We start from the raw sequence: 8,742 nt of genomic DNA on the forward strand, positions 1-8,742 counted from the left end.
TAGCTGCTAAATGCCCCGCTATGTTCACCAGCTAGTTAACTTTGTCCGTCTGCCATTTAGTGCTGGGCAGGAAGCATTCAGTGGGTTTATTAGAGCTGATTCTGCTAAAAACAGCAGCAGTAAAAGTGGTGAGAGCGGTGACACTGGACCCAACGGTAAACTCACGGGCAAAACCAAAACAATATGTCACTACGAGTGACCTCTTTCTCATTACATATAGTCATATGACCCACTGTTAACATAAAGGCTTTGTGTAGCTTTAAAGTAAGAACAAACACCTACCTGTCATCCATCAGCATTAGAAGTCTTCAGCTGCAGGGAATTCAAACCTGAAATGACAGCATGAATGTTTATATTACTAAAATGGTACATTAATGCCATACTAATCAACGAGGGGGGAGTATTTTCTCTCTGAGAATTTCAATTTTTTTGGTCAACTTAAGTTCACAATAATAACCTTCTTTATAAAGTAATAACGATGCAAGTTAACTGTGGTGGAGTGGCATACTCAGACATTTTGGAAGATGTTTTTCAGGCAAAAAAGAGCAGCAGTCAATGGTTTAAAGTGCTCGTATTATGCTTTTTGGCTTTTCCCCTTGCCTTTATTATGTTATATATCTTTTTGTGCATGTTATAGGTTTACAAAGTGAAAAAGCCCAAAGTCCACCCCAAAGGGACTGACCATCTCCAACAGAAAACACTGTTCACAAACTGCTCCAAACAGCTCTATTGTAGTCCAGCCTTTACTTCCGTGATGAACGTGCGTCACTTTGTAACACACGTTATAATGCTCGCCTAGCTGCTAGCATGGCACGCCCTCATACTCTGCAACTGACAAGCTAGCAGTATTTACTGCGCATGTGCGACTCCCAACAAAGATGGAACAGAAGTGAGATGCCTCACTCTGTAGCTAAAACAGAGAGCTCAACACACAGGGTGAAAAGAGGAGCTGCAGCAATGTGTAGTACAACAAAAATATGGTGTTTTCTGAAAATTAAACCACATAAACCTATTCTGGTACAACCTCTAAATACAATTATGAACCTGAAAATGAGCATAATATGAGCACTTTAAAGACTTTGAAACAAAGCCTAACATGCAAAACTAAAAAGGATAGTGCATGTGAATAGGGCTCTAATGTGAGATAACCAAGTTAGCATACATTTTATAAGACAGAGAAAGAGACATTTTGCCTAAATTAAAAAGGGGCAACGTAAACTTCGAAAAATGTACAGAGAGCAGACGGGTGGAGGAGAGAAAGGGAGATGGAAAGAAGAAAATCTACGAGGTTAAAGGCGAGTTCGGTCTATAACACAGAAGAGAAAACAGCATGATTTACAGGAATAGTGGAAGAAAAAGGAGATTAAGGAGAAAGAAGACAGGGTAGAGATTTAGTGATTGAGCTAAATCTGAGGTTTTCTTTCCAAATCTGAAGTTTCTTCTTCTTGATTCCCCATGATGATGCTAAATCTTTTATCCCACATTATACCGCCTGCAGTGTGTGTGTGTGTGTGTGTGTGTGCGCGCGCAGTGTATATAAATCTACAGCATGTTTTATTTTCACTCTGCTCGAGTGGAATATTTTTCTAATGAGTGTTTTATTTCTGACCTCGACCATCACATGAGCACACACACCATCAGAGACAAGCATATGGAAATGAAATCAAGTGGGAGACAGAGGGCTTGCAGAGGCTGAGGGACACACACACACACACACGCACCAAGTTCACTTTCAATCTTTGATCTACAGTATATTTGCATTTCACAGTGTGTTCTTTTCATTGCCAACATTTGTTTGTAGATAATTTCAAATTCATGGAGTACACACTCATACACACATGAAATGCACGAACGCATCATGGAGGGATGATAAGACAATGGGCCCATGGGCACAGCTGTAAAAGCCCCCCCACCCTCTGGACATAGGAACAAGACACCCAAATTCAACAGTCTGAAAGAGTCTACTTGCTGTCATTTTGTGTCTCTTTTTGGTCATTTTGTAGTTGTTATGTGGGTCTTTGTAGTCATTTAGCATCTCAGTGACTGCTTTGCATTTTTTTGTAGTGGTTTTGCATCTATGTGTAGTCGTTCTGTGTTTAGTTTATTAGTTTATAATGTCGTGGACAATCCCCTTTAATTAATTGTACAGTAAAAGGAGCAGCTTTAGCCTCTACGGCTAATTTCCAGCTGTAGTCCCCGGCCAGCTGACAATAGGCATCCTAAAGTACACTCCTACCTTTGCCGTCATCTGTGCTTACTTGTTTGTGCTTGCTTGTTTGTGTGTCTTAATCCTTTATGCTTAGGCCTGCTGTCATTATAGATGTAATGTAATTTATGTTAATTTGTTAACCAACTCAACAAAATTATAAATGCAACACTTTTGTTTTTGCCCCCATTTTTTGTGAGCTGAACTCAAAGATCTAGACTTTTTCTATGTACACAAAATCACTATGTCTCTCAAATATTGTTCACAATATCTGTCTAAATCTGTGTTAGTGAGCACTTCTCCTTTGCCGAGAAAATCCATCCACCTCACAGGTGTGGCATATCAATTAGACAGCATGATTATTGCACAGGTGTGCCTTAGGCTGGTCACAATAAAAGTCCGAAAACCAGTCAGTAAAAAAAATAAAAGAAAATTGGAAGTTGCTGGATATTGGCAGACCATGTCGCAAGTTTTGAGGGAGCATGCAATTGGCATGCTGACTGCAGGAATGTCCACCAGAGCGGTTGCCCGTGAATTGAATGTTCATTTCTCTACCATAAGTCATCTCCAAAAGCGTTTCAGAGAATTTGGCAGTACATCCAACTGGCCTCATAACCGCAGACCATGTGTAACCACACCAGCCCAGGACCTCAATATCCAGCATCTTCACCTCCAAGATCGTCTGAGACTAGCCACCCAGACAGCTGCTGCAACAATCGGTTTGCATAACCAAAGAATTTCTGCACAAACTGTAAGAGACCATCTCTCTCGTCGTCTCGACCTGACTGCAGTTTGTAGTCGTAACCGACTTCAGTGGGCAAATGCTCACATTCGATGGCGTCTGGTACTTTGGAGAGGTGTTCTCTTCACAGATGAATCCCGGTTTACACTGTACAGGGCAGATGGCAGACAGCGTGTATGGCTTCATGTGGGTGAGAGGTTTGCTGATGTCAACGTTGTGGATCGAGTGGCCCTATGGTGGAGGTGGGGTTATGGTATGGGCAGGCGTATGTTATGGACAACGAACACAGGTGCATTTTATTGATGGCATTTTGAATGCAGAGATACCGTGACGAGATCCTGAGGCCCATTGTTGTGCCATTCATCCACGACTATCACCTCATATTGCAGCATGATAATGCACGGCCCCATGTTGCAAGGATCTGTACACAATTCCTGGAAGCTGAAAACATCCCTGCATGGCCAGCATACTCACCGGACATGTCACCCATTGAGCATGTTTGGGATGCTCTGGATTGGCGTCTACGACAGCGTGTTCCAGGTGCTGCCAATATCCAGCAACTTCTTTTTTTTTCTCGGCAAAGGAGAAGTGCTCACTAACACAGATTTAGACCGATTTGTGAACAATATTTGAGAGAAATAGACCTTTTGTGTACATAGAAAAAGTCTTAGATCTTTGAGTTCAGCTCATAAAAAATGGGGGCAAAAACAAAAGTGTTGCGTTTATAATTTTGTTGAGTTGGTTAACAAATTAACATAAATTGCATTACATCTATAATGACAGCAGGCCTAAGCATAAAGGATTAAGACACACAAACAAGCAAGCACAAACAAGTAAGCACAGATGACGGCAAAGGCATTAAAGCAGTCCATACAGTAAAAACAATACAAAGGAGACAAAAGAAACAAGTGTCTTTGTGATTGGTTTGCATCTATTTTTGGTCATTTTGAGTCTCTTTGTGGTCATGTTCCCTGTCCTTGTAGTAGTTTTGCATTTCTCTGTGGTCCTTTTGTGTCCGATTGTTGTCATTTGTAGTCGGTATGTGTTCGTTTTTGATAGATTTGTGTCTATTTCTAGTAACTTAGCGTCTTTTGTGGTCATTTTGCATCTTTGTAGTCATTTTGGGTCATTTTGTGTATGCTTGTGGTCTATTTTTCAGCGACATTTTGTGAGTCAGGGCCCCTGAGCCTTTGCCCAGTAGGCGTGTTCAGTAATCCATCCATGTACATTCTCTCTCTCTCTCTCTCTCTGGAACCGTGCAAATTGTAGTGTGTGCACACAAATTCATAGGTACAGAAAAACATGCATGCTTCTGCTTGTACAAAAGTGTGTGTGTGTGTGTGTGTGTGTGTGTGTGTGTGTGTGTGTGTGTGTGTGTGTTTCCCTGTGAGCATCAGCACCAAAAACACTGTCTACGCCAAAACATCCAGATTTCACAACAGTTTCAGGAAGACATCAAAAGTTGTGACCTCCATCGACTTCCTCTATCTCTGGCCTGTGTGTGTGTGTGTGTGTGTGTGTGTGTGTGTAGTCACCAGATTATATCTCTGATCTTTTATCTCTCTGGTTTCATTGTAAACAGCTGCAGATTCACCTGCCAGACAACATGCTCATTCAACCTGCGCAACCTTTTGGCCTCCACTTCACCCGGACAACTGTGGCAGTGGTTCAGCCAAAGAAAAAGAAAAATTAGCTCAGGCTAAAAACTTCAAAAGCGCTGGAACAATCCTACATCTTCTGAGTTTTTGGTAAATGACACAAAGAGCTACAGTACGATGAGGGCGGGAATGTTTAACACAAGTCACAATTACGGTGGCAAAACAGCAAAAACAGAGAATATCAGATTCTATGTCCAGTGGTGAAAGAAGTATTCAGATCCTTTACTTAAGTAGAAGTACTGACACTACACTGTAAAAAGTACTCTGTTAACAAGCAAAAGTCCTGCATTGAAAATGTTACTTAAGTAAAAATATGTAAGTATCATCAGGTAAAAGTACTCATATTTTAGAAATTAAAAACGATCCAAACTGTTCTGTCAATCAACAAAGTGTTTAATGGTCTAATCATTTCAGCTAGACTTGTAGGCCGTTATATTGTTGGGTAGTTTAATTGATGATAACAGTATTTTATAAACTACATGAGTTTTGTGTGCAAAACTCTTAATTTGTAAAGTAACTAAAGCTGTCAGATGAATGTAGTGGAGTAAAAAGTACAATATTTCTCTCTGAAATGTAGCAGAGTAGAAGTAGAAAGTGGCATGAAAACAAAAAATCACTCAAGTAAAGTACAAGTACCTCAACATTTTTACTTAAAGGTGCCGTAGGTAGGATTGTGAAGATCCAGGACTTAGCCAAAAAATGTGAACATCGACAACTACTCAGTCCCTCCCCACTTTCCGCTGAAGCCCAAAACGGAGCAAATATGACAGAAAGTTATAAGGCTTACCTACTGCACCAAAGTACAGTACTTGAGTAAATATACTTAGTTACATTCCACCACTGGATACGTCAGACTTGAGAGTGGTATCAATTTTCTCATTTAACTCTTGACACGAAAGAGAATAAGTGTATTTCCCAAAATGTCCTTTAATGAAGTAAAACAACAATCACATTTTATGTCTTAGAGTTCCTCCTGCAGATCTGATCCAGGCCCTCACTCATAATCAAATGATGCGTTATAGCAGGTCAAAGTTAATTTGATTTGTCATAAGGTCGTTTTCAGGTCATGAAGACACAGAAAACATATTTAAGTCCGTGACCTTGGCTCATTCACCCGTTGTTATGCAGCAGGGTACCAGTCATGATGTCTGCAGATCCACTGAGAAAACAAACAGCCTGGTAGGATTTCAGCACTTCTTTGTGTTCCTCACTGATTCTATCTGCCTTGTTTGCTGCAGATTTCTGTGACTGATACAAGTGGGCACACACTGTTTTATACAAAACTTCTTTTTATATATATATATATATATATATATATATATATATATATATATATTTAGTCTACCAGCTTGTTGTGTTTGAAAGACGCTTTGTTAATGTGAGGCTTCGTCAATGCTGGAAGTTTATTTTAGGCTTGCGTTTGTTGTCTGATGTGGATCACTGTCTGGTAATTCTACAGCATGCACAGCAAGATATTTTGGTAGAAATTAGGTCTTTTGGAAAAGAAAGCAAAACAAATGTTTGCTTCATGTCATTCCCATGAATGTGACCCAAGCCGCTAACTCCGGGTCTGAAAAGTGAAGCCAATGTGGAAGTGCCTTAAGCCTGCATTCTATCTCATTTCCAGCAGGGGGCGACTCCACTGGTTGTAAAGAATTGTATAGAAATCTATGGGAAAATGACTTTACTTCCTACTTGATTTATTACCTCAGTTAACATTTTCATAATGGGTTTATGGACTCAATTGCTAGTTTCAGGTCTTCTTTAATACAGCATGAAGTTCATTTTGTAAAATATGGTCCCATTCAGAGTAAAAGCAGGAGATGCTTTAGGGCGTGGCTACTGTACCTACAAACCAGTTGGTGACATCACAGAGGCTGTGTCCACTTCTTTCATACAGTCTTTGATTTGACCTATGCCCAGTTTGTGCAGTTTGCGTTATACTAGTCTATATCAACAACGTTTCCTTTCTGGGATTGTTCAGGTGCCGCCGGAAATTCGGCCGGATGTCCCTAATACTTGGCCAGATGTCCATCACCTTCCACTTTCTTTGTGTTGGCATTCTAAACTCCAGTGGATTTATGAGGACTATGGTTAACTGCTCCTCAGATCTCTGCAGGGTAAATCCAGACAGCTAGCTAGACTATCTGTCCAATCTGAGTATTTTTCTGTTGCATGACTAAAGCAACTCTTGAACGTACACCTGTTCCACCAAAACAAGTTCCTTCCTGAGGCTAGGGAAGGTACACATGTTGCAGCGGCACCGTTGCTGCGTCCAGCGCTTAGTGCCACCCAAGACGATTGTGATTGGTTTAAAGAAATGCCAATACACCAGAGCACGTTTTTCTCCCATCCCGGAATGCTGTGTGGACTAGCCAGACCCTCCTCCGCAGCGCTGTGGAGGAAGGTCTGGCAAAGCGAGACTAGTGTTATACTAACTGTAAAGATGTTAGCTGTAAGCTAGCTAGAAATGGACGCGCTGACTGTATGCAGTTCAGCCTCTGACTGAACTCAGAACTCTGGTTTCTATTCTTTTTTTATCTTGCCTTTGTTATGATGCAGATCCATAAAGTCAATGGGTTACTTCATGCATTAGTTGGCTACATCTCAGGTCGTTATATTGCATCCCTGTTTTCTTCACTTTCTTCCCTTCCTCGCGTCTTAGTCCGTCCCGCTGAGGAAGCATGGGAGAGACATGAGGAAATCGTGCATGGAGAGAGGAAACGAGGAAATGTGTTTTTAGAGGGATGAGACATCCTTTCCTCCGATGCGTCACATTAATTTGTCGGCTGTATGCGCGGAGTTAGCAACGACTTTCAGCTGCACAACTTCCGGGAAGGCTATTTTAGTGTATCCTCGCTCATAGCTCCTCAGAGATCCCTCATCCATCCTCGATCGTTGCTCTTCGAGGCAGGAATAAGAGCTTTGAGACGGCCTTTACGAAAGAGGGCCAGAATGACTTCCAGTTCAAGCAAGGAGGTATCAAATAAGAGACTTGAGAAGTAGATGTTGAAACATTTGCAATCCAGTTTCACAACGGCCCGGGCGAATTCACATCTTAATCGTGCCTTTCAAATGATCAAATCATAAATTTATAGGACCCCCTCGAAAATGTGGTGCTACATAACAAGGGGCTATCCTTTCAATGAATTCAAATTTGTTTGCAATTGTGCTCTGAGAATAGAAATCTTAGAACCACATCTGTTTGTGACCCAAAATGCCACATGTTGCAACATCCTGAGATCTCAGCAGTTTTCATTGTGAATAAAAGGTTAGCATAACCAATAGTTAATTGTTCAGTCACATTCCTTTAAAACCAACAATCATGCATCTTTTTCAATGTGATGCATATTGTCTAGACATTTTCCCATTCTTTGCAGAAACCTGCACTCAGACAGCGGCCACAGGCGTGGCAACAGCTCAGATAAGATGGCCGACGTTGGTAAGCACAATCTAAAACTATCTGACCTTCTCTGGCAGGAGTTCATGAACCGGAGGGAGCGTGCATCTCATCAGTCTTCGTGTGGCTTCCCGTCTCCATTTGTTCAGATAACACGGATTCATCTTGATTCATATGTTGCCCAAATAACATATTCAGGTTTTTGTCTGTCAGTGATGAAACCAAACTGTCAGAAAAAAATGTGGCCTCGCCAACATTCAATCTGTTTTATTCCTCCTTTATTTTTTTCCTCCCACCATATTATTCCCATATATATTCCATCTTTTCAATATTCTGCACATATATCACTCGCTCTTTTTTTTTCATCTTCATTCGGACACTTTGTGAGTATCATTCTTACACAGCACCCCCGGTGTGAACTCTCCGCTGGCAGGGGAATGACTCAGGTGTTTTTCCATATATGTACGAATGTGTGTGTGTGTGTGTGTGTGTGTGTGTGTGTGTGTGTGTGTGTGTGTAGTATGATTTGTGAAAACGAAACGTGTCTTGAGCGTGTGCGACGATACAGTTCTGTTTGTTTGCAGTGTGTGTGTGTGTGTGTGTGTGTTTGTACATGCATGCGTGTGCGAGAGAGAGAGTCAGGTGTCGAGTTTAACCTCTGATCGACCCAAACTGGGAATGATCTAGTCTCAGCGGGGGAAGCCAAAACTGCTCCTCTATATATATGTGTGTGTGT

General features: G+C 41.3%; 1 long non-coding RNA gene across 1 annotated transcript in view; it reads right to left on the reverse strand.

Moving 5' to 3' along the window:
• Positions 1-280: 280 nt before the first annotated feature.
• Positions 281-8,742, reverse strand: part of LOC144534538 (uncharacterized) — a 104,477-nt gene continuing 96,015 nt past the window's right edge. Inside the window, exon 5 of the long non-coding RNA XR_013503565.1 lies at positions 281-329. This is a non-coding gene — a long non-coding RNA (uncharacterized LOC144534538). The remainder of the gene's footprint in view (positions 330-8,742) is intronic.

This window comes from Sander vitreus, chromosome 19 (genome assembly GCF_031162955.1).
Source record: "Sander vitreus isolate 19-12246 chromosome 19, sanVit1, whole genome shotgun sequence".
Taxonomy (NCBI): domain Eukaryota; kingdom Metazoa; phylum Chordata; class Actinopteri; order Perciformes; family Percidae; genus Sander; species Sander vitreus.